The following is a 25,703-nucleotide window of genomic DNA, read 5'->3' on the forward strand; positions in this document are numbered from 1 at the left end:
TTTCTATGCTAGACAATCCTGTGTAAGCAGCATTCCTGTTCCTCACAACACCTCACTGGAACTGACTTACAGAGTTTATTTACTTTTAGAAGAAGTACAATTATATGTTTGCGACATCACTACATTTCAAGAAAACAAAACCCTCCTTTTTTAAGACTTCATTCACATATATACATGGAAGTAGACTCTACTGACCTCTGTGAGGCTTATTTCTCAACTTATTTCTGTACTTTAAATAATCAGAAACTGACTTTGTCTTGTAAGAAGATAGGAATAAGCACTTAGAATAATATATAGTTTGCACAGTTATTTTGCAATTACTTTGAGACTAATTTGTCTGTATTTGGTAAATAACAAGGCATTAACCTTATTAGATAATGCAATCAAAGAAGAGTATAGAAAATAGATAGGCCACTTAGGTACAATTTATCTGAATGTACAGCCACTGTGTCCTTTGTATCCCCTGCTTTATTAATAACAGGTATTTAAGCAAAGAAAACTATAGTGGACACACAACCAAATGCTTCCCAAAAGGAAAAATAAATGTGGTTAATCTTAGTTGAAGCAGAACTCCATATCAACTTGTATGTTTGAAAAATGATTCAGCCCATTCTCTATCTGCATTTCTATTTCTGTGACATGCATAGTTTCAGCAGAGCATAGCTACTAAACGTTTATTTACGGAAGGCAGGATTGAACTTTGCTGCCTACAGAATTTGATAAAGATATTTGTGCCCCATTAATTTACAGATTTTTGATTTGCTACCCTTAACACACCTATAATTGAAGTCCACAGTCATAAAATCATTGGGATCATACAGGTTCACATAGCCCTTATCTAAGCCTCCCTTTTCTTTCCTCACTTCTTATGTAACTGTTCTTCTTTTTATAGATTCATTTGTTTTAGTTATAAATTAACTCTAGGGTTGACTCTCCCAGAGACTAAATACTACAACATTTCCGTGGTTAACATACTACATGAAAGAATTAAAGTTTTAGAAACTAGTTTTCTGAACAGTTTCCAAGCAATTTTAGCAAATAAAACACAAATGCAGAAACTGCAAAGAAACTGGAGGTTCATCACTCATAACTAGGGCATTTGTGCCCCACTCTGTGATGGTTACCGACCGTAATAAAGTCTTGATTGATTGATCTCATAAGTGATCACTATCACTATAACTATAGACAGGCTCAGATGGTATTTGAAACTTCATTGCCCAAGCTATGGATTGCCAATATTTTTTTGAAATTACAGAGTTTCATTAAAAAAAAAAATGTATACAGTGCAAATGTCCTATGTGCAATTTAAGATAGTTACTAATTTTAAAAATTAAAACAACCTAAATTGTCACCTATAATAATAATCTTTATTTATACTCTTCCCCCTCTCCCCGAAGGGACGCAGGGCAGCTTACCCTAAAAGTGTGCAGTACATACTTTTTTTAAATGTACATACTTTCTTTTTACTTTTTTCTTTTTTTCTTCTTCTCTTTTTCTTTTCTTCTCTTACCCCAAGGTGTTGTAGGGGAGAATGGGTAAGGGGAATGGTAGGGAAATGGGTTTTTTTTATCTTCTAGGTTTTTTTAAAATCTGTTCTTCTATCTCCTATATCTGATGTTTTTGTTTGTTTGTTATACTTTCTTATTGTAAAACCAATAAAATTTTATTTAAAAAATCAAAAAAATCAAATGATAGCCTTATATATATAATGTAGGCGCATACCTAAAGTTTTGTTTTACGTAGTTTTGAAGATCAAATTAGGTAGGTGACGTCCCCCATTCTGCATTCTCCATACACTGAATAAACCTATTTCTGGCTTTTGTCATGATTCTTGCCAGCATAGCAGGCATTATGTTGGCAATTTCTTCCTGGATGTTGGTCTTCAAATCTTGTAGGGTCCTTGGATGGGTCACATAAACTCAGGATTTCAAAAAACCCCATAGAAAAAAATCACAAGGGGCTAAATCTGGAGAGTGGGCCGGCCACTCCAAATCCGCTCAAAAAGTAGGCCTCAACGGTAAAAGCACGCTCCTCACTATTCCAATGCATGATGGAGACTGAACTGTGTCAGGACAAAACTTTATGCTCCTGCCTCTCAAACGAAACCCCTAGTGCTCCGCTACGTCTTCAACCGACTGAATGGCGCGCATTTTAAAAAAGGAAGTTATGCTGCCTCACCCTGTATATATCTCTAGAGTTACACTTAAAAATGCACCTGTTCCAATTTACATACAAATTCAACTTCAAAACAAAACCTATTATGTTCATAACTTGGGGAGTGTCTGTGCAATTGAAAGTTGACTTTGGCACTTCAAACAGGAACTCCAAAACAACATGAAATCTAGCTGCGAAATGTTTGAATATCTACCCAATTGTGTCTTATGTGGAAGTGTTTCTTTAGGCATTCAGTACTCTCCTTTGATTTATATACCATCTTTTTCCCAGCCCAGAAGCTAATGTGGCTTACAACATAGATGAAACACTTCAAAAACCTTCTGTGGATGCCAAAGATTTCCTGCCTCTGTGTTACAGCCTGATGAAAAACTGTTAACAGCTTTTCATTTAGCTGAATATATTGCTTAATTATGATGCAACTGTTCATTATTCTACTTCTCAGTTTGATAACCTATTCTTATAGTTCTTGTGGAATCCTAAACTGCATCAGTAGGTCCAGGGAGGTCATAGTACCCCTCTGTTCTGCTTGGGCTGAATGAGAATAAAGCTGTGTCCAGTTCTGGGCACCACAATTTAACAATTGGCAAGCAAGAACATGTCCACATAAGGGCAACCAAAATGATCAAAGGTCTGAAAGCCAAGATTATGCTTAGGGAGATGAATACGTTTAGCATGAAGAAGAGAAGGCTAAGAGGTGACATGTTTAAATATTTTAAGGAATGTTATATTGAAGATGAAGCACGCTTATTTCTTGTTGCTCCACAGACTAGGGCATGGAGCTATGGATTAAAACCACAGGAAAAGAGATTCCACCTATACATTAGAAAGAACGTCTCAAAGGTAATGGCTGTTTGACAGTGAAATACGCTGCTTCAGAGTGGGGTGGAGTCTTCTTCTCTGGAGGCTTTTAAAAAGAGAGGCTGGATGGCCATTTGTTTGGAGTGTTTGTGTATTCCTACATGGTGGGGGTTGGACTGGATGGCCCATAGATGAATCTCTGTGATTCTTAACAGTTCTTGAGGAATCTTGTATTTGATCAATGTTGTCAACTATGCACTTATCTTCTAGGGCAGGTCACTCGGATCTCATTGTTTTGTCTTTGTAGAGACATGTGTAGTGAAAGTGGCAAGATCATAAAAACAAATTGCTACTATGGACTCACACAACAATAGCAGGATTTCTTCACTAAGTAAAGTAATTGCAGGTATACCTCATTTAAGGCAGATGTATTCCAGGAAATTTCTTCTTTAACAGGAAATTTGGTGTCAGAGGAAGAAATAATATGGAAGAGCATTTCAACAGCTATCTTCAAAAATGTTTACTCGAAAGTAGTATTATAAACATGTTAAATGTAATATTTGGGTCAAGTGAACCTTGAATAAATAAATGAAAACATTGTGAACTTTCTAAAAACTGCTAGGAGAACTTAAGGAACTCACACTTTCTTAGATTCAAAGGAAGGCAGCCACAAACCTCCTCTGAACAAATCTTGCCAAGAAATCCCTGTGATACTGTCCCCTTGAGCTGGAAGCAACTCGAAGGCACGCAACAACAAAGAGAACACTGAAAGATCCTTGGCAGTTTCTTATGATTATTATTTGATAGGCAAACCTTTACATCTCTCTGTCTCTCTGTCTCTTTGTCTCTCTCTCCACACACACACACACACGCACGCACACACATTAAGCTGGGAGTAGATGGTGAGGCAGGTTTATTTCCTCTCTGCTTCTCTGTCTCTTCTGCTCTTCATGCATGTGCAGTAAGAGATTTCGGAGGTAACCACTATTTACTTTGCCCATTATAGGCAAACATATACAATCTCACTAGAACTGGCTTCAGTAGAATCTGATTCTTTTCAGCTCAAACTTAACTGCAATGTTTACTGCAATGTTTACAGCTTTTTTGTCAGTTGCTTTGTTAATTAAGGTATGTTTGTATACAGTAGTCCCACCACATCTGCAGGAATACAATTCAGGGACCTACCAAGTATTTTTAAAAATGTGGACATCACCCATATTAGTAAATAGCAGTGATGTGGACATACACAATTCAGCATGTTTGAATCATTGTCTATGCCATTTACTTTATATAGAGTTAAATGATTTCCAGTCATTAGAAATTGAGGATCTGGGTATGACTGATCTGGAGGGCCCACTGTACCAACTAAGTTATTCACAATGGACAAGTAAGGTTTTCTATTCATTACCATCTTGAATCATCATCACTTAATTTATATGATCACATATCTCTGTTTGAAATCAAACAAGAGCCAATCAGACCAGAGGCATTTTTAACGGACTAAGTGTGGCTGATGAGTAAAAACAAAAATCAGGAAATGGTAACAATTTTCATGTAACAATACGTTACATCAGAAATGATGGAACAACAATGATGGGATTGGGTATGGAAAAAGAACTACAAAAATCTAGTCAGTGCACTGACAAGGAATGGCTTCTAAATATTCAGGGACACTCTTTTGGTTGTTTTGAAATTTAAAAAAATGGAAAAGTGCTAGAAAAGGACCTTGCTGTTTAGGAACACATGTCGATAACCACATTGGGGAAGGTTGCTGTGTCTTTCTCCTTGACCACTCAACATGCTTTCTGGGAGTCATGGGAGTTACAATACAACAATATCAAGAAAGTCCAAGTTGATGTTACTTGTAATCAGCAAATATTTAAGTACAGCTCCATTACCATTGTCAATTGACCATGCCAGCAGGGCCTGATGGAAATCAAAGTTGAGCAATAACTGGAGGGCCACTTGTTGCCACCAACCTCTTCTGCTGTAGCCAAAGTGACTCCAGTGAATGTTTGAGGACTACGCTGCAAACAGTGTTTTCAAAGTGTATGTCTTAAGAATTTAATTAATTTCAATCTGAGCTATCCAAAATGTTTTGTCTATCTTTGTAGTAGATTACACCAGGGCCAATATATATTTGGGTTTATGAAGTACAGAGCATAACATGGCACAACAACAGGGCTGTAAAATCGACAAATGTCTCCAGTTAGTCAACTCTGCTTCAATAATTATTATGAGGAGTATCTGAATAATCATAACATGGCTTTTCAGTGGTGAAATCTTTTTTTCTGCCTTCTCGTCCAAATGATTGTGGGGCAATTTGACATTGGGTGTCTATTAACAATGTTGTTGCAATGATGTCAGGTCGTCACATATTTTGCCTTAATAAACTAAGCTAGGCAACAAGGTATATGATTATGCACACAACCCACTCCCTTCTCAATGCAGATTTTTATAGTTAAATATACAATTATATATACAGTAGTCCCCCAGTATCTGCTGGGGTTGATTCCAGAGCACCCTATACATACCAAAATTCATAGATGTTCAAATCCCATTATATGTAATGGTGTATTAAAATGGTGCCCCTGATATACAATGGAAAGGTTTGCTTTTAGGAATTACTTTAAAAAATATTTCAAGCTGTATATAGTTGACTCCATGGATATGAAAGGCAGCCTGTAGTTTACCAATATACTCTAGCTCAGGGGTTCTCAACCTTCCTCATGCTGCGACCCCTTAATACAATTCCTCATGTTGTGGTGACCCCCAACCATAAAATTATGTTCCTTCCTACTTCATAACTGTCATTTTGCTACTGTTATCAATCGTAATCAGATACGCAGGATGTATTTTCATTCACTAGACCAAATTTGGCACAAAGACCCGATATGCCCAAATTTGAATACTGGTGGGGTTGGGGGGGGGGGGTTTGATTTTGTCATTTGGGAGTTGTGGTTGCTGGGATTTGTAGTTCACCTGCAATCAAAGAGCATTCTGAACTCTACCAACAATGGAATTGAACCAAACTTGGCACACAGAACTCCCATGGCAAACAGAAAATATTGGAAGGGTTTGGTGGGCATTGACCTTGAGTTTTGGAGTTGTAGTTCGCCTACATCCAGAGAACACTGTGGACTCAAACAATGATGGATCTGGACCTAACTTGGCATGAATATGCAACATGACCAAATGTGAACACTTGTGGAGTTTGGGGGAAATAGTCCTTGACATTTTGGGAGTTGTAGTTGCAGGGATTTGTAGTTCACCTACAATCAAAGAGCATTCAGAACCCCACCAATGACAGAATTGGGCCAAACTTCCCACATGGAACCCCCATGACCAAAAGAAAATACTGTGTTTTCTGGTGGTCTTTAGTGATCCCTCTGACATTCCCTCGTGACCCCTCCAGGGGTCCTGACCCCCAGGTTGAGAACCACTGCTCTAGCTGGACAACTGTAGTTAACCCGACTCAGGTCCAACCATAGCTTACCTATCCTGATATAACAGGGGACTATACAACCCTTCATGTATCATCCTAGTGCACTTAATATAATTAATATCTCAGTACAGTAGGTGCAGGAGCTCCCGGTGGCGCAGTGGGTTAAACCCCTGTGCCGGCAGGACTGAAGACCGACAGGTCGCAAGTTCGAATCCGGGGAGAGACGGATGAGCTCCCTCTATCAGCTCCAGCTCCTCATGTGGGGACATGAGAGAAGCCTCCCACAAGGATGATAAAAACATCAAATCATCTTTTAAACAGAGGCTGGATGGCCATCTGTCAGGGGTGATTTGAATGCAATATTCCTGCTTCTTGGCAGGGGGTTGGACTGGATGGCCCATGAGGTCTCTTCCAACTTTTTGATTCTATGATTCTATGATTCATTCAGGCGTCCCCTGGGCAACGTCCTTGTAGACGGCCAATTCTCTCACACCAGGAGTCACTCCTGACATGACAAAAAAAAGTACAGTAGGTTAAGATAGGATTGTCTCCCATTTATATATCTATCTTTTTGTCCTCTAGCCTTCACATTCAGTTACTCTAACACAGTTTCTTAACCTTCCTAATTTTTTTTTGTCGTGTCAGGAGTGACCTGAGAAACTGCAAGTCGCTTCTGGTGTGAGAGAATTGGCCATCTGCAAGGACGTTGCCCAGGGGATGCCCGGATGATTTGATGTTTTATCATCCTTGTGGGAGGCTTCTCTCATGTCCCCGCATGAGGAACTGGAGCTGATAGAGGGAGCTCATCCGCCTCTCCCCAGATTTGAACCTGCGACCTGTCGGTCTTCAGTCCTGCCGGCACAGGGGATTAACCCACTTAGCCACTGGGGGCTCCTACCTTCCTAATGCTATGACCCCTTAATACAGGTCCTCCTCGTGTGGTGACCCCCGACCACAACATTGCTTTTTTTGCTACTTCATAACTGTAATTTTGCTACTGTTATGAATCGTAATGTAAGTATCTGATATACAGGATGTATTTTCATTCACTGGACCAAATTTGGCACAAGTACCTGATAAGTCCCAATTTGAATACTGGTGGTGTTAGGGAAAACATTGATTTTGTCATTTGGGAGTTGTAGTTGCTGGAATGCTCTTTGATTATTCACCTATAATCAAAGAGCAATCTGAACTCCACCAACAATGGGATTGAATGAAACTTAGCACACAGAACTCCCATGCCCAACAGAAAATATTGGAAGGGTTTGGTGGGCATTGATATTAAGTTTTGGAGTTGTACTTCACCTACATCCAGAAAGCACTGTGAACTCAAGCAATTATTGATTTGGATCAAACTTATCACAGATATTCAATATGCCCAAATGTGAGCACCAGTGGGAGTTTGGGGAAAATAGACCTTGACATTTGGGAGTTGTAGTTGCTAGGATTTATAGTTCATCTACAATCAAAAAAGTATTCTGAACCCCACCAGTGATAGAATTGGGCCAACTTCCCACACAGAACCCCCATGACCAACAGAAAATAGTGTTTTTTATTGTCTTTGGTGACCCCTCTGACACCCCTTCATGAACCCCCCCCCCTCCCGCAGGAGCCCCAACTTTAGGTTGAAAAACACTGCTCTAACATTTAGGAAAACTGAAGTAACCTTTTTCTGTGGATTTTGTAGCACTTGATGCCATTTGGCCAATTAATCTACTATCGAACACATTTTTCCTCCATAAAAATGAAATATAACACTTGCCTTCAGGGAAAAGTAGTACAACTATCACACCTTAAACTTAGTTTTCCTTGGTTCTTTAAGATTTTGTCCCTGACACCACTGGATTGCAGAGAAATGCATACTAACAGAACAATCAAAAATCTTTCAAGAGACTAGCTTCAGACAGCACCCCAAAGCAGTACTTCAAGAGCAGATTAATTTGGAGGGGTGGTTTCAAGACAAACTATGAGGTTTTTCATTGGTATTTGAAATCTTAAAACACTATTGTAATAGCTTTCCAAACTCAGCATCACACATTCCCAAATTCATTTTCAACTCCAGTGAATCTTTCTAGCTGTTTTCTAGAAACGCTTTCAGTTTCCGTTCCCTCTTTGTGCTCTTCAGCAAAATCCTATCTTATCCTATTTTACGCATGTTTTTGCACAAATATTTTATATGAAACATACTGAAAACAAAATGTCCCTGTGTTTTAGACAGAGATATTGCAGATATTCTAAAATACTGCAAACATGGAACATGTCACAGCCTTGCAAGAGCTTCCAAGCCATTTTCGGCATTTTTCTGTCCTGAGAAGAAGACCTTCTTATTTAGAAAACTACATTTTTTAATTTCTAAAACAAAGATAAGGTACTTGGAAGAGTTTTCCAAATCTTCACTTGAACTTTTGCCTACTTAGAAAGAGCATCCTGCCAATAGAAATTAATGGAAAGATGTGCACATGACTTTCACAACCATAACATTACATCACACTATGGATGTAATACTGGATGATGCATTCGATCAGCTGTTTGATGTGACTCTTGTTACTCCCTGCTACTTTAGAAAAATTGCTTTCATACACAAAATAGGAAGACAAAAATAACATTTGCACAAAGGCAATTTCCACAAAGTTTTAAGTGGTGAACAGGACAGTGAAAATAGCAGTCAAAAGATGAGCATAACCTGGGTTTAAACCGCATAATATATATTTCAAAAAGTAACAAGACACAGATATGCAAGTTTTCATAAATATAGTCATTTGTTGTCAATATTTAAATACTACATTTCAGTTATGTAGGTAATTTCTACAATATAAAGAAAGAAAGAAAAAGATACTGCCAAGGCACAAATTAAACAAAAGAGGCTTCAGGCGTGACAACTGAAAAAACTGTAAATTTATCATAAGGACTACTATTTTGCAGTAGCATAATTAATATTTTTAGTCATAGGTAATAAAAATGTCAATGAATCTTGTTTGGTATAAAAGCTAGTGTCTTAATGCACCAAATTAGGCTAGTATCAAAGAATAAGAGAAGATTATGGATAAGCCAGCTCTTAGTATTAATAAACTAAAGAAACAAAAAGATGCACATCTTTAGTCATTAAGGTTGAGGATCCTTAACATAATCAGGAGATCAAGGGCCCTTCTACATGGTCATATAATCCAGAATATCAAGGCAGATAATCCATATTATCTGTTTTGAACTGGATTATCTGAGTCTACACTCACAACCTCTGAGGATGCCTTCTATAGATGTGGGCGAAACATCAGGATAGAATGTTTCTGGAACATGGCCATACAGCCTGGAAAACCCATTGAGTCCACACTGGATTTTATACAGCTGTGTAGAAAGGGCCCAAGATTCAAGTATCTACTAATTGGATGCCCTTGGTCCAGTCACTCTCTAACAAGGTCCTTTTAAAAATAAAAGGGTGGGGAGATGGATGTATGCCACCTTGAGGTCATTGGAGGAAAGATAGTTTAACAGTGTAATGAATGAATTAATATATTTGTAATCAATTCCTCTGAAATTAGGCGGAATTGGTTACAAATATATTTATTCACTCATTACATTTTGAAGGCAAGGTGTGGCACTGTTAACAGTCACAGGTAATTTCCTCAATGCTTGATATACTAACTTCCAGCACTATCAAGCAATCTGTTAATCACATCAATATGGCGCACAACCGGCTACATCACAAAATAATCTGAACTGTAGAGCTGGGAAAGAAAAGGTTGACACCCATGGCTCACAAGACTAACTGATAAACAAACTGGAAACAGGGATTGGGGTGTTACTGAGGTCCCTTCTACACTGCTGTATAATATCCACATTATCTGCTTTGAATTGAATTATATGGCAGTGTAGACTAAGATAATCCAGTTCAAAGCAGATAATGCGAATTTTCTATTTTGATAACATGGATTATCTGGCAGTGTAGAAGGGACGTGAGAGTCTCTTTTGCAGTCTCCCATTATTTTCAGGGTGGTCTCAAAGGAGTGGGCCTGAATATTCTGTTGCTACAAAAATGGCAAACAGTCCTATAGCATCTTCAACAACAATAATTTTATTACAGTCTAGGCTTTGTTTGTATACTGTTCTGATCATCTTCGGAATACTTAGGAGTTATGTTTGGACTTTTGAATATATTTGGAAACATCACACACTAATGTATTCTTCAAGCAACATTACTCACTTTGTTTCAACCACCTGAAGCATGCTGGTATAGAAACAATCATTTTGACACCTTCTCTTCAATACAGGTTCCTGTGATCAGTCTTCTGCTCTGCCTAATTTGATCCTGCTTTCTACCTGTGTCAGCCCCACATAATGAATGCACACTATTTATTTTTTATTCTTTTTCTGCCGCCATTGCACCATTTCGTTGCTGCTTTGCAAATGGAAGGCACTGACGTAAGTGCATAATTGCACCATGCTGGCACCCTCTCCATGTCAGATCAATTGCACAATTACAGTAAAACATATAACAACAATAAAACTCAGGGAAAGGAATAAAGCAACACCGATTCATACACCTTGGGATGAAGGAGGGGGGGAAAAGGTGAACCATACTGACATGACTGTTGTATATTGGAACTGTAGCAAAATGAGACAATGACACCAAAAACAATAATTGAATAGCAGTGACATTGGAGTCATTAATAGGTTTTTCTAATAATTGAAAAGTTACGATCCAATAATGATGGAAATACAGTGCAACAACGGAAGGATCACAACATCATGTGATAAAGAAAGATCAAACATGAAACTAGCCTAGTGCAATTATGCAAACCTACCACGTAATAAAGTCCTTATTTAAAAAGCCTGAAACACAGAGGACTATCTGATTTTAAAGAGGGTAACAATATAACTGAATGAGGCAAACAGTTGCCCTGGTTTCTTAAGGAGAGGGTACAAGTCCCAATTGTCCGGTGGGATCCAAGATGGCTTACTGCCCACAATGAAGGCATCTCTTTCTGTTCCTCCTGCAACATCCACTGAGAGCTTCTGAACTTGCTTCTTTAGGAGAGACTACTCTGCCAGACATATAAAGTGGTCTAACATTATTTTAAGGGTAATATTAACCCTAACGTTTTGAACTAAGAGTTATTCAAAGAATAGCATAGGTCCCTTTCATGCTACTTATTTAAACCATTATGATTCCTCTCTGTGAAATCCTGGTGCTGGTATTTGGTCAGTGTTTTTCAATGGTTAGAATCTGGCACCAGTCTAGGGATCACCTCTTTGGGCAACATTGCTCTAGAGAAGTGTTTCTCAAACTGTGCTCCTCCAGGTGCTTTGGACTTCAGCTCCCACAATTCCTAACAGCTGTTGAGATGGCTGGGATTTCTGGGAGATGAAGTCCTAAACACCGGGAGATGCACAGTTTAAGAAACATTACTCTAGAGGACTTATCTGACTGAAATGTCTAATAAACACACTTAAACTGCAAAATCTAGGATATGATAAGATACAGCCATGACAGTTAAAGTGGAATCACAGCACTATATCTGTGTAGTTTGAACAAGGCACCGGGGGGGGGGGGGGGGTCACCACTCAACTCTTTCTCAGTGGTTCTAGCTGAGATAGCTGCACATACCTCCATAGGATTCCTTATAAATCATCTTGCCCTGAAGCTAGGCTTGAAATGGCCGATAAGCATATCAGATACACCTGATCCTAGAGATCAGCACTAAAAGAGCAAAAAAGCTATCAATTAAGTTGTGATCTAGAAGCTACAGTAATATTTTGAACATGTGTCATTATGAATGGTTGTTATTTTGACTGTATTCTTCCCTGAACACATTTTAAGTGGAGTCATGTTTTATAAAAACAAAGAAACCAATGTTCAGAACTTTTATCAGGCTAGATATATGAATTATGAAAATAAAGACTGGGGTTCAGTCCATAATTACAAAATATGTTATAACTTGATTTAATTATCTGCATCAAAAATAGCAGTCAGTACGAGGAATGGCTGATTAATTCTGATGGAAACATATGCAACTTTTATTTAAGGCCTCTTCCACACAGCTGAATAAAATTCCACATTTTCTGCTTTGACAAGGAATATACAGCAGTGTGGACTCAGATAACCCAGGTCAAAGAAGATATTGTGGGATTTTCTGCTTTGATATTCTGGGTTATATAGCTGTGTGGAAGGGCCCTAGGAAGAACTGGACACTATTTTAAAAACACACTGTTAACTTCTAGTTTCCTGTGTCTGCTCATGATCCTTGTTTGCTGTCTGTTCTGGTACCCACTGGATTTTTCTAAATTATATACTGGTATTCATATTTTCTTCCTGCTGGAGGGCTGGAAACATAAATGCAGCACAACCTTATGCATGCTTACTCAGAGGTAGGTCCAGCTGCAGTTGGTCTCAGCAAGTACACACAGGATTGCAGCCTTGAAAACACTACTTCTACAAAACAAAAACTGACAGCGTGATGCCTCGTTCAGAACTAATCTTACAAGTCGGCAATGACTGGAGTGTTCAATTTCAGCAATCTAAGCAAAGAATAAGGCCTGTAATATCTAGCTATGGTGCTCACATAAAGTCATTGTTGTGACATTCTGTTGGTGTATTAGTATGCAAAGGGATTGTGGAGAATCATAGGATGCACCTAAAGAAGGAGATTTAGTTTCCAAAAGCTCATGCTGCCAACTTTGTTTACTCAGCCTCTAAGGGCCCTTCTACACAGCCCTATATCCCAGAATATCAAGGCAGAAAATCACACATTATCTGAATGTGGACTCAGATAACCCAGTTCAAAGCAGATATTGTGGGATTTTCTGCCTTGATATTCTGAGATACTGGGCTGTGTGGAAGGGCCCAAAGGCCTCTTCCACACAGCTGAAAAAAATCCCAGATTATCTGCTTTGAACTGGGATGTATGGGAGTATGGACTGAGATATTCCAGTTCAAAGCAGATATTGTGGGTTATTCTGCCTTGATATTCTGGGTTACATGGCTGTGTGGAAGGCCCTAAGGTGTTACAAGATCCATTTGAATACTGATATCCCAGATTAACAGGGCAAGGTCTGTGAATTGCAACCCCATGCTAATGTAGCAGTTAAGCACTCTGGACCAGAATGGTTTTACAGTCAAGATTGAAAGAGATAACCCATTAGTCTAGAGGAGGCGAGTTTAACTTTATTGCTACTAAACACATTAGTGGTATTAGCCATCACTCCTTTATTCATTTCTACAGGGCCCTTTCACACACCCCTTTATACTGGAATATCAAGGCAGAAAATCCCAAAATATCTGCTTTGAACTGGGTTATCTGAATCCACATTCAGATAATGTGGGATTTTCTGCTTTGATACTCTGGGATATAGGGCTGTGTGAAAAGGCCCCATGTGAGTTAAAGTCAACTAATCCCTTCCACTGTAGATCTCAAATACCAGTAAGCATATTGCATGTATATATAACTGCTAAATGCCACTTTTCCATTTCAATGTATTTTTTTGCTATGTCTTTTTTTCAGTTATCCTTTCTTGTTTCTTTTTCTTTCTATTTTTCACATATTTATAACTTTTATTATATTTGGAAAGTCATGTCTCTCTCTATATATATTTATTTAGAAACACATTGCGCAAATGCATATTAGAAAACACACTCACTTTCCCCTCTATAATGTGGATAACTAAAGTCCCTGCCCTTAGGTGTTAAAACCTGTTCTTCTGACCATCACTGCTTGAACTGTCAGCAAGTTCCTAAAGGCTATAATTAACATTTTTCCTTTGAATGCCTTCTGTTTGAAGCAATAACAAGTAGCCCACTCCTGTGATATAAAGATTGGACAGTAACTTTTCACAATATTGATGCAAGTTAAATTCATAAAATTTTTGAGTGAAATAATTTAATGGATAAAAAGGACACTTAAGAAACTATAGAGTGTTTTAAAAATAGCCAAAGAGAAAAGGAAGAGCCGCTTTCCTGCTCCCTCATGGTCTATGGGTCACTTTACTCTTGTCTAGAATCCTGGTTTTGACGAAGAAGATAGTGAAAGAGGCCTCAGTTGTAGTTAACTTTCCTTTCCCAAAAATGTAAAGCCTACTTTTACAGCTGCCCTAATGAGGTGTCCAAAGATGGAGTGAGAACCCAACCACAGCCTTAAAATGAAAAAAACAAAAAAACAACAACAACCCATTGCTATGAAAACAGGGCAATGGGGACATCAAATGCTTTGGGGATATATACTCAATTTCTGTAAAAAGCAAAACAGGCAAAAATCGGTCTTAGACGATCACTGGTGAGACACTACAGACTGACAACTCAAGGGTGTATCTACAGGACACAGTTGCAGCAGTAATCACATCCTACAAAATCCTGGGATTTTCAGTTTACGGAGTATAGCACAAGCCCCTGCAGAAGGCACAGATAATAGTGACTCCTGTATTTTGACTATATATGGGTCAGAAGCACACCACAGAACCACACTAGAGGACTAGAGAGCCCACAAATACTTCCAGGGGGGATATTTTTGGTGACATGAGTAAGTGATATTGAACTCATGGTCAAGGATATTGACCCCATGGTCAAGGGAGTCACACTGTGTTGTCAGTACCCCCCCCCCCCCGTTAAACATTCAGTGGTTCCATAGGAAAGTACCCTAACAATTAAACTGTTAGATACAATCTAACTCAGCATCCTAAGCCAGCTCCTCATAAAAAAGATTAAGTCATAGAAAGAAAGCAATGAATTACTTTTGCAATATTTACAGCCCATATATACTTAGAAATAATTTCCATTCAGTTTCCAGCATGTATTTTCATACTTTTCTAGTATACATAAGTATGACTCCAGACATGTGTATCATCGGGCTTACACTTTTTAAAGATGGGGCGAGGAGTGTAGTCTTAAGACAGGAGAACATCATACTCGTATGCAATTCTGTGTACCTCCAGTCTGATAGTCTAAGTTGAGAAAAAAGCTTTATTTTTAAATTTGATATATATGTTGATTGAACCACTTGAGGAGATCAGTTTCTAAAGATTCTACAAGTTGCAAACATGGAAATACAGTTAAAAGAACAGTAGCTAAATGTTTTCCTGTCTAACAGGAATGAAGATCAAGAGAAACCCGCGGCTGTCTCACTCAGACATGAGAAAAATAACCATCTCAATTCCTCAGGCAATTTGTTATCATTATCACTGAGTTGTAAAACAGCATGAGGAAACTTATTTTACAACCCTCAGAGGTTAAGAATATATTCCATAACTCTGGTGCTACAGGCTGTGGATTCATGACAATGAACAGAAACTACACTGCAAAATATATTTATGTAATGAATCCACATTACTAATATTGCTCATTACTCACTCTTAGAGCATACATTCAGATCTGGAACCCCATAGATAAAAACCTGTCAAACCAAATCTGATTCAGATTGTGTAAAAATTAAGCAATGGTTTAATTTAATTTGAATACATATATAGATGATGTATAGATGATATAAAGATATAAAGATAGATAGATAGATAGCATTTTCAGGAACGTTGTATTTGTTATGGCATGATCACTTTTTAATCACCAAGGCTATTTGCCTCCAATTTCGTTTCAAATAAAAGATTGAGTCTCCCTTATCTGAAGTACTTGAGACCAGAAATTTTTCATATTTTGGAATGCCTGTATTTGCATGTACATCGTGTTTCCCCTTAGGGAGCCCTGGCAGGGGAAAGATAAGAGGCAGATGGGGGAGAACCCCACTTACACAAGGCCTCTGTAAAAACCTGACATCTCAGCCACTTCCCTGACTGCTAAAGCCTTCACCATCCTTTTGGCAAAGTAGTCAGAAAGGGAAGGGAAAATCCTCCTCCTAAGTATTTTTCATTCTTTTTGGGCTGGATATAAGCGGTCATTTTGTGCTCATGCTCATGGTTGTTTCCAGTGTGGTGTTGTTGGATGTGTGGGAGGTGAGTGAAAAGTATCTTGGACATCTGCTTTTGACAAGGGTCTTGTGTAAGCCGAGTCTTCCTCCACTTCCTCCTTTTGATATTCCCCTTCGGAAAAAAAGTCAGCCGAAACTGAACGTGTGATTAGCCCCCTTTCCCCAAAGGCCAAAACAAGCAGTGGCGGAAAAAGTATTGTGTTGTAGAGGATTGCTACGAGCCAATACTATTTCCAGAAAAAGAAGACTCAATTTGTATGTCACTTTGTAAGGGTATGAGCCTAACATGAGGTATTAAAACTAAGTAAATAAAATGTAGGGGTTTTTTTTCATAGTAGTGGCAAAGAAGTAATATCCAAGGAATGTCAGAGTAAGAGTAAAGCTATCTGTCTACTTACTTACCTATGAGAGAGAAGATAAACCGTATTTCACATAATCTAGGGTACCACTGAATGTAAGGCACATCCTGTTTTTGAGGCTTCAGTTTGGGGGGGGGGGGGAGGGATTGTAACAATATTATTTGAATATATTTTAGGATTTCCTCTGTATGTACAATACTTTTTTCTTTCAATGTGGCTTTGTCGGGCAATCTTCCCTTTGGGGTGAAGAGAGAGTGTGAATAAATCTGCAAGTCATCTGTCTGCATGAGTCTATTTTACCAAGTCTATGGGTTTGTTGGGGAGGCAAGGGAAGGTGACAGCATTTAGCTCCACCAGACAGTAAACAGACATTTGGCAAAGGACAAAATGGTAGGTGTTTATAGTGCTGTTGAGGCTGGGGCCCTTTCTCTAGCTCCTCCTCTGCCATTTCCTCTCTTAGAGGTACAACAGTTAGAAAAACCCAAAGCAGTCAAATCTAAGGTGAACCCCATTTTAAAACCCCTTAAACAAAAAAATGCATTAGATTTTGATGAACTACAGTAAGTGAAGTAGGAATAAAGCAATGAGGGCAGACATCCGCTTCTGTAAAGAGGCAGATTACACTTGAACACTCCTCCATGAGAATTTAAATTCAGAAGGACTAACAATTTCTTAATTTGTCTGCCAAGATCCTTTTTTTTTTTGCCCCAACTCCATGGATTGTAGGGGAAATAATGCCGGATTCACATAACTTTCCCCTATTTACAGCAAGATGGCCGGTGGAAAGATGCACAAAGAAGACAAATAGCAGGGAGTAAAAGTGTTAAGTACACGTGTGCATATGCAGACACACCTATTGCAGTTTCTGATTATTTTTGGTCAAGAGGATGTATCACAGAGCTGATTATATCTCAGAGCTTGACTCTATGAAACCATTTGTTATGTGCTTATGTGGAGACGTGTGGAAGGATAGGGGAGCTCAATCCAATTCTCTACTAATAAACAGTATTACAGTAGAGGAAAACAATCTCACCTCTGCAGACTAGATGAGGCTTCAGCTAGTTCAGGCTAAGGCTAATTTGAATGTCTGTTTCCCAAACACAGTCACACGGCATTATCACAATTTGCTGAAGTACTACTAATGGGTATATTTAATTTGAAATATAACAAAACCTGTTTATACCCTGAAATCACCAATGGTTAAAAATCTCTCTGACCCCTCTTAAGGTTGAATGTTAATCAATATACTGTAATATATATATTAAAGTCTTGCACTCATGAAATAGCTATCAAAGAGCAATTGCAATTGATAGTACAATTGTAGAATCATGGGGATTGCAAGAGCCACCCAGTCCAAGCTCCAACCATGCAGAAACATACAACTAGACCTCTGTTTAAAAACATCCAAAGAAGGGGAAGTCAGCATCCTTTAAGTCAGTCCATCCTATTGCTAAATGGCTTTTATAGTAAATAAGTTTTTTTCTTAATAATAGAATTTTCATATCATCTCAGACACTATGTGTACCATTCCTTAGTCTTTTGTCAAATTTAACTATGCATCTGTGATTGTTTTGCTGTTGCTAAAACCGATATTACAGACAACCACAACACTGCTTAGAAGCTACAAAAGTATTTCTTTTACTGCTAATAATCAACCAGCAAGATGGCAAGCAACTTGTTGTTCAGTAAGGTGAGATTTTGGGATTCACAGAACTAAATTCATAGACTTTGTCCTGACTGAGCAAAGACTGTGCTTAGTCATGAGGGAAAGAGGTGTCTTCTGTAAGTCTCTATAGCATTATTGGTTAGCTGATTCTAGGAGTTAATTTGATTTTTTGACACGTGCCACTTTATGAATATTATAAATAATTTACTCTGTGATGCAAGGAATCTTTCAAGACAGCATACTATTCTATAGGCACACATATCTCTGTGCCTTAAATTCACTTGTCAAATGTCAAGGGGTTTTCATGAGATGGAATACTCATAGGTGGGCTCGTCAGTTCCTTCCTCTGAAATACATCCTACAGCACCTGGAATTTATTGGTGGTCCAAACACATACACTGCCATATAATGTCCTGGAGTCTTAATAAGATACAGCTGTACTGGGAATAGTGAGCTATTGCTTATTGTTAATATATCTTCAGCCATCAAGTTCCATTCAAAGTCCAACTTGTAATGTCATCATCATATAGCAATGTATGACAAAACTACAACACTGCAAGACCATACAATGTGTGTAATGAAAAGTAGATTAACTAACATAAATCTGTTTAAGTCGCCGCGAGGTAGGTTAGACCAAGTCCTCATCTACACTGTCATATAATCAAGATTATCCACTTTGAACTGGATTATATGGCAGTGTGAATTCATATAATCCAGTTCAAAGCCGATAATGTGGATTAACGTGGCAGTGTAGATCCGCCAAAGCTCTATATTGTTAGTTTAATATCCTTCTTTTCAAAACAGCCAGCTATGGGAAGACTACAAGTATCTTCTCAGGTGCTCATATATAGAGGCAGATTGTTTCTGATAGGGGAGGTAAAATATAGCCCTCACGACAAGCAGAATTTGATAACAACCTCTGATTTGATAAAGATGTCACAACCTCAGGATGCCTGCCACAGGTGCAGGCAAAACATCAGGAGAGAATGCTTCTAAAATATGGCCATGTAGCCTGAAAAACTTACAACAACCCAGCATTTGATAACCTTTCTTTCCATGAATTTGTCTCTCTTTAAAGCTGCTCAATTTGGCAGCCAATATTACACTTTGTTGTAGAGAATATGATAGCTTAACTATGTGCTTTGTTAAGAAGTATTTCCTTTTATCTGTGTTGAGTCTCTTACCATTCAGCTCCACTGGATAACCCTGGGTTCTGGTGATATAAGAAATAGAGAAAACTTTCACTCCCTCCAAACTGTGCAAAATTTATATGCCTTTCTCATTAGTAATTCACTTATTTGCTTTTTTCTGAGTAAAAAAAACCCCAACAACTCCAAACTCAAACCATTCCTCAAGCAAGGAGTATGTTCCCGCTCTTGGTAAGTTTGCTTGTCACTATCTGCATCTTCTCCAGAACAGTATCCAAAAATCTGCTAACACTACAGGCTTATATACAGACAGTATGGCATTCGCAATTTCATTTTTCAATTCCTTTCCTAACAATCCCCAAGATGGAAATGAATTTTTATAGCAGCCAGACATTGTTTCTGAAAACATCTATTTTTTGGAAACGTTAATTTGGTGATCCACCAAAACTCCTATCATACTTATTCTTTGTGTTTCATTGCATATATATACGCACAGTTACGGAGGCTAGTTCCAAATGATGAGGGAGAATGGCATGATATCTAGAATACTGTTACAAAAGTGATACCTGTGCACATTCATTTTTATATCAAATTTGAAATGTCCTACAACTGTGTCAAAACTGATGCTTACACCAATTTATCTGGCAGTAAATTGATCTCAATAGGAGCTTACTTTCCAAGAGACCAATATAGGATTGCTCTGTAATATGCCTTTGATTTCAAATAGATCCTTTAAATGAATTACACCACCTTCTCAATCACAGGGACTTAGATGTACAAAAATGCACAATTTCAATTTCTAGTCAATGATGTCTTTTGTGTGTGCTCAAAGGTTTAGAACAGGCATGGGCAAACTTTGGCCCTCCAGGTGTTTTGGACTTTAACTCCCACAATTCCTAACAGCCTGTAGGCTGTGAGGAATTGTGGGAGTTGAAGTCCAAAACACCCGGAGGGCCAAAGTTAGCCATGCCTGGTTTAGAAGCACTCAGTGTATTTATTCCAATAGCAAAACAATGCGAAGTGAGTTTTCACTACTCATAGGTAAAAACAAAACAAAAAATGTGATTGCAAACACAAAGACATGGACCATGGCCCCTTCTACACAGCTATATAAAATCCACACTAAACTGGTTTATATGGCAGTGTGGACTCAGATAACCCACTTCAAAGCAGATATTGTGGTTATCTGCCTTGATATTCTGGATTATATGTGGAAGGGCCCCATGTGTGTTTGGAGTTTTGGCTAGAATAAAAGGTTTTACACAAATAACGATTAACAAATAACTAGGAAGGAGTAATGTATTATATTTTCAAGGATGTTATTTGACATGAGGGCACTTGGGTTGCTCACCACCTATAAAAATTCATTCTAGGAGTAATTAATTCCCTCTACTGTCAAGTGAATGCTCACCTCGAAAAAAAGGTTTCACGCGTGTTTTTAAAAGTTCATTGGTGTTACACATTTGTTGGCACTGCAAAAGAAGTTACAATAAAATCCCTCCAGCTTTCCCTGCCATGTAAACTCTGTGACTTCAAAAGGAAAAGCCCAGAGTTACCTGATGATTTCAAGGAGGAAACACCATCCCTTGTCACTTATTTTTAGGGCCCCTCCAGACAGTCCCTATATCCCAGGATCTGATCCCAGGTTTTCTGGTTTAAACTTGATTATATGAGTCCACACTGCCAGATAATCTGGTATAAACAGAAAACCTGGGATTAGATCCTGGGATATAGGGGATCAATTTACAGATGGCATTTTTTTCCTGTTCTATGTATGGGATCAAGCACACATGGAAAAAAATTATAATTGCACATTTGCATCTGAAAAATGTAGAAACACTGTATTTTGTTATGTGCTACATGCGCCGCCCTGAGTCGCCTTCGGGCTGAAAAGGGCGGAAGAAAAGTGTGGCAAATAAATAAATATAGGGTCTGTCTTGAAGGGGCCTTAGGCATTAGATGTAGAATCTATTAAATCATTTTGCAATTGTAGAATGCATGATAAATTCAAAAGAGCTGTAGAAACAATAAACAAATTTTGGAATAATGTTCCAGCGTGGACATGCCCAATAGGAATAGTAAAGCTGTTTTCAGACATACAATTAAAATGGCCTTTTATTTAAATCAGTTTATAATATGGAGATGAAAACTGACAACTGCTGGAATGTCTTCTCACATTCACTCTTACACGGACAAAATTCACACAAGAACATCATTGGCAGAATTCAGGCGCAAAGACACGTTTCAATTTCACATGTGAAAACCGTGGATCCTTGGTATCTGCTGGGGTTTAGTTCAAGTGGAGACCAAAACCCTTGGATACTCAAATCCCTTTATATGAAATGGTGTAGTAGAATGGTGCCCCTTATATAAAAAGACAAAATCAAATTTGCTTTTTTGGATCTCAAAAAAAAAATTTAAGTCATGGATGTTGGGATCTGTGGATGCAGAATCCATGAACACTGAGGGCTGAATGCACTGGCTCCAGTGTTGTTATCACCTGACAGCTCACAGCAAAGCAGTGATTCACAGATGATCCCACACCGAGTACCACCTTACTGATTTTGTATATATGCCTTCAAGTCACCTATTAATTTATATATTTTTTCATGTCAGGACCAACTTGAGAAACTGCAAGCTGCTTCTGGTGTGAGAGAATTGGCTGTCTGCAAGGACCATCCTTATGGGAGGCTTCTCTCATGTCCCTGCATGGAGAGCTGGAGCTGACAGAGGGAGCTCATCCAGGCTCTCCCCGGATTCAAACCTCCAATCTGTCAGTCTTCCAAAACACAGCTTGCAGTAACTGTTATTCATTGGTGGTCTCCCACCCCAGTACCAACCAGAGCTGACCCTGCTTATCATCTGAGATTAGAAAGGATCTAGTACCTTCAGGACATCAGCTGCCTTCAGGACATCAGCTGCCATCAGGGCCCTTCCACACAGCCATATAACCCTGAATATCAAGGCAGAAAATCCCACAATATCTGTTTTGAACTGGGTTGTCTGAATTCACACTGCCATATATTCCAGTTCAAAGCAGATGTGGGATTTTTTTCAGCTGTGTGGAAGGGACCCTAGAAAGAAACTCCTCAAAATGGTACCAAAAGGAAACTTCCACGTGGCACAACTGTATAAAATTATGACCTTGCTACCAAGTTGGATCATAACTCATACGTATTGCCTCAAAGTTACAACACTAACAGGAACGCGCAGTCTCCAGTGCAGAATGCCCTTGGGAGAAATGACAGTGGGAAACTTACAAAACACTCCTGCAGACTCGGGATATGACACCGAGGCATCATATATTTCACAATGTATAATATCTGTTATGGCAGGATTATGCTTGGAACATTAGTGTATACATTAACATTCTCGATTGTGGTTAGGAAACACATTTTTTTTAAACCACCAGTCTTTTCAAAAGGCTTCCTTTCCATCACCTTGCCTCCTCCCCTGCAGCATCACCACAGATATAGGTGTCTTGAGGTTGTGGCAGAGAACACAGTGGACCTATCCCAGAAGTCAATCTGTCCCACTTTAATATAGATAACTATGACACATGTTTTGTGAAAGGAAACTTAACACATCTGCTCCAGGTGGCACAGCCCAACCTAGGTCCCTGAATAAAATCCCACATTACCTGCTTTTTTTCTGTATCAGGAGCAACTTGAGAAACTGCAAGTCGCTTCTGGAGTGAGAGAATTGGCCGTCTGCAAGGATGTTGCCCAGGGGACGCTTGGATGTTTTGATGTTTTACCATCCTTGCGGGAGGCTTCTTTCATGTCCCTGCATGGGGAGCTGGAGCTGACAGAGGGAGCTCATCCGCACTCTCCCTGGAGTCGAACCTTTGACTTGTTGGTCTTCAGTCCTGCCGGCACAAGGGTTCAACCCATTGTGCCACCAGGGGCTTTGAACTGGAATATATGGCAGTGTGGACTCAGATAAGCCAGTTCAAAGCAGATATTGTGGGATTTTCTGCCTTGATGTTCTGGGTTATATGGCTGTGTGGATGGGCCCCTACAGGAGAAGCCCATCTTTCCCTGATGAACAGACAGTGCACCCTTATGAAGATCCCTGCATCTACTGGGAACAAGATTCATCCCTGGATTTGGATGCAAAGGTAGGCCACACACCTGTGGCTGGAGTGGGCACTGAACCCTTCCCTCTCCCCTTTCTGAAGCTTCTCCTGGACAAGACTGAAGAGCCACAAAACGCCTTTCCAACTGAGGGCCCTTCCACACAGACCTATATCCCCAAATATCAAGGCAGAAAATCCCACAATATCTGCTTTGGACTGGGTTATCTGAGTCCGCACTCAGATAATGTGGGATTTCCTGCCTTGGTATTGTGGGATTGAGGGCTGTGTGGAAGGGCCCTTGGAATCATAGAGTTGGAAGAGACCACATGGGCCATCTAGTCCAACCCTATGCCATGCAGGAAAAGCACAAAGTATCCCTGGACACCAGGAGCCCCCAGTGGCACAGTGGGTTAAAGCACTGAGCTGCTGAGCTTGTTGACCAAAAGGTCACAGGTTCGATTCTGTGGAGCAGCGTGAGCTTCTGCTGTCAGCCCCAGCTTCTGCCAACCTAGCAGTTTGAAAACATGCAAATGTGAGTAGATCAATAGGTACCACTCTGGTGGGAAGGTAATGGCATTCCATGCAGTCATGCTGGCCACATGATCTTGGAGGTGTCTATGGATAATGCCGGCTCTTTGGCTTAGAAATTGAGATGAGCACCAAACTCCAGAGTTGCACACGACTGGACTTAATGTCAGTGGAAAACCTTTACCTTTACGTTTACTGTCCCTGTTCAGCCCCTGTTTAAAAGCCTCCAAAGGAGAAGCCCCCATTACACTATTTGTGTATAACTAAGTCCTTGAACTTCACTTTCAAGCCCTGACACAACTATATTTATGAATTGGAGAGGGGGGCTTGGGTGGGCATGTGAGAGAGGGAGAGAGAAGGAAAGAAAGATTGAGAAAGAGAGGATGTACTGTCAAAGACTTTCATGGCCGGAATCACTGGGTTGCTGTAAGTTTTTTGATCTGTATGGCCATATTCCGGTAGCATTCTCTCCTGACGTTTCGCCTGCATCTAGGGCAGGCATCCTCAGAGGTCTTAACTCACAACCTCTGAGGATGCCTGCCATAGATGCAGGCGAAACGTCAGGAGAGAATGCTGCTGGAACGTGGCCGTACAGCCCGAAAAACTTACAGCAACCCAAAGAGAGGATGATCGTGAAGATTCCCCTTTCTCTCCACCGGCTCCATTCAATGAGTCCTGGGTCTCTCTTCCTCGGATAAAGTGAAACCAAACCCCAATCTGATGCCCAAGCCCCCTTGGGACTGATGGCGAGCCCAAAGAGTGCCAGCACAGAGGGTTTCCTTGGCCAAGAGGGACCCTTCCCCAGCGAGAAGCCCCCTTCCTGGCTCCCGATGCGCCCTCTTCACCCCTTGCCTCGCCACGGGCTTGCCCCCTTCTCACTCCACAGAGAGTTCATGCAGTTTGACGTGTGGTCTGGAGCCTCCCTCCTCTGGCCAAGAGTGCCGGACCCGAGCGCCCTCCTTCCTTCCCTCTCCCTCTCCGCTCTCTCTGGGACTGACCTGGTGCTGTCAGCGCGGCTGGGGAAAGTCTCCTCGCCTGGTGGCATCTGGGCTTCCCCACCCGGGCCGCCCTATGGGCAGGAAGGAGGGCCCGCCCCCAGCCCCGCCCCCCAGCCCAGCCCACGCCCGGGAGACGGACACGGCCCCCCCCCGGGAAGGAAGGAGGGGAGGAGGAGGCGGCGGACCGAGGCTGGCGCTTCGCTGGAGAGGAAGCCACCGAGGAGGACATGGGCATGGGCATGGGCTGAGAGAGGCGCAGCACACCCGAGAAGGAAGGCAACATGCCAGGCTATGGGATCCTAGGAGTTGGAAAGTTGGAAGGTTTTCGCGTTCACTTCCCACCCAGTCCACACATTGCTGAAGTCAGTCATGCCGCTTGACCCCACTTGAAGTGCCAGGGCTCCACGCTATGGCAGCCTAGAAGTTGTAGTTTGGTGAGACACCAGCACTCTTGGGCAGAGAAGGCATCTTCCTTGAGCCAGGACAGTTCAAGCAGCGTCCAACTGCATTCATTCTACAAGTGAAGATGCACTCTGGGGGGAAAAGGGGGACAATAGCACTGAAACTGCCTGGTGTGAGAGTCTACACACACAGATCCAGCGTGGG

At 40.2% G+C, this 25,703-nt stretch overlaps 1 protein-coding gene across 2 annotated transcripts in view; it reads right to left on the minus strand.

Moving 5' to 3' along the window:
* Nucleotides 1-25,183, minus strand: part of PPARG (peroxisome proliferator activated receptor gamma) — an 81,896-nt gene extending 56,713 nt beyond the window's left edge. Inside the window, exon 1 of one of the 2 annotated variants that reach the window (XM_060765947.2) lies at nucleotides 19,530-19,549. The gene's annotated coding sequence lies outside the window, so the exon portion shown is untranslated. Of the gene's footprint in view, nucleotides 1-19,529; nucleotides 19,550-25,097 lie in introns of those variants that run through there. The other variant, XM_060765946.2, reaches the window with a different exon arrangement.
* Between the last annotated feature and the right edge of the window lie 520 nt (nucleotides 25,184-25,703).

This window comes from Anolis sagrei, chromosome 2 (genome assembly GCF_037176765.1).
Source record: "Anolis sagrei isolate rAnoSag1 chromosome 2, rAnoSag1.mat, whole genome shotgun sequence".
NCBI lineage: Eukaryota > Metazoa > Chordata > Lepidosauria > Squamata > Dactyloidae > Anolis > Anolis sagrei.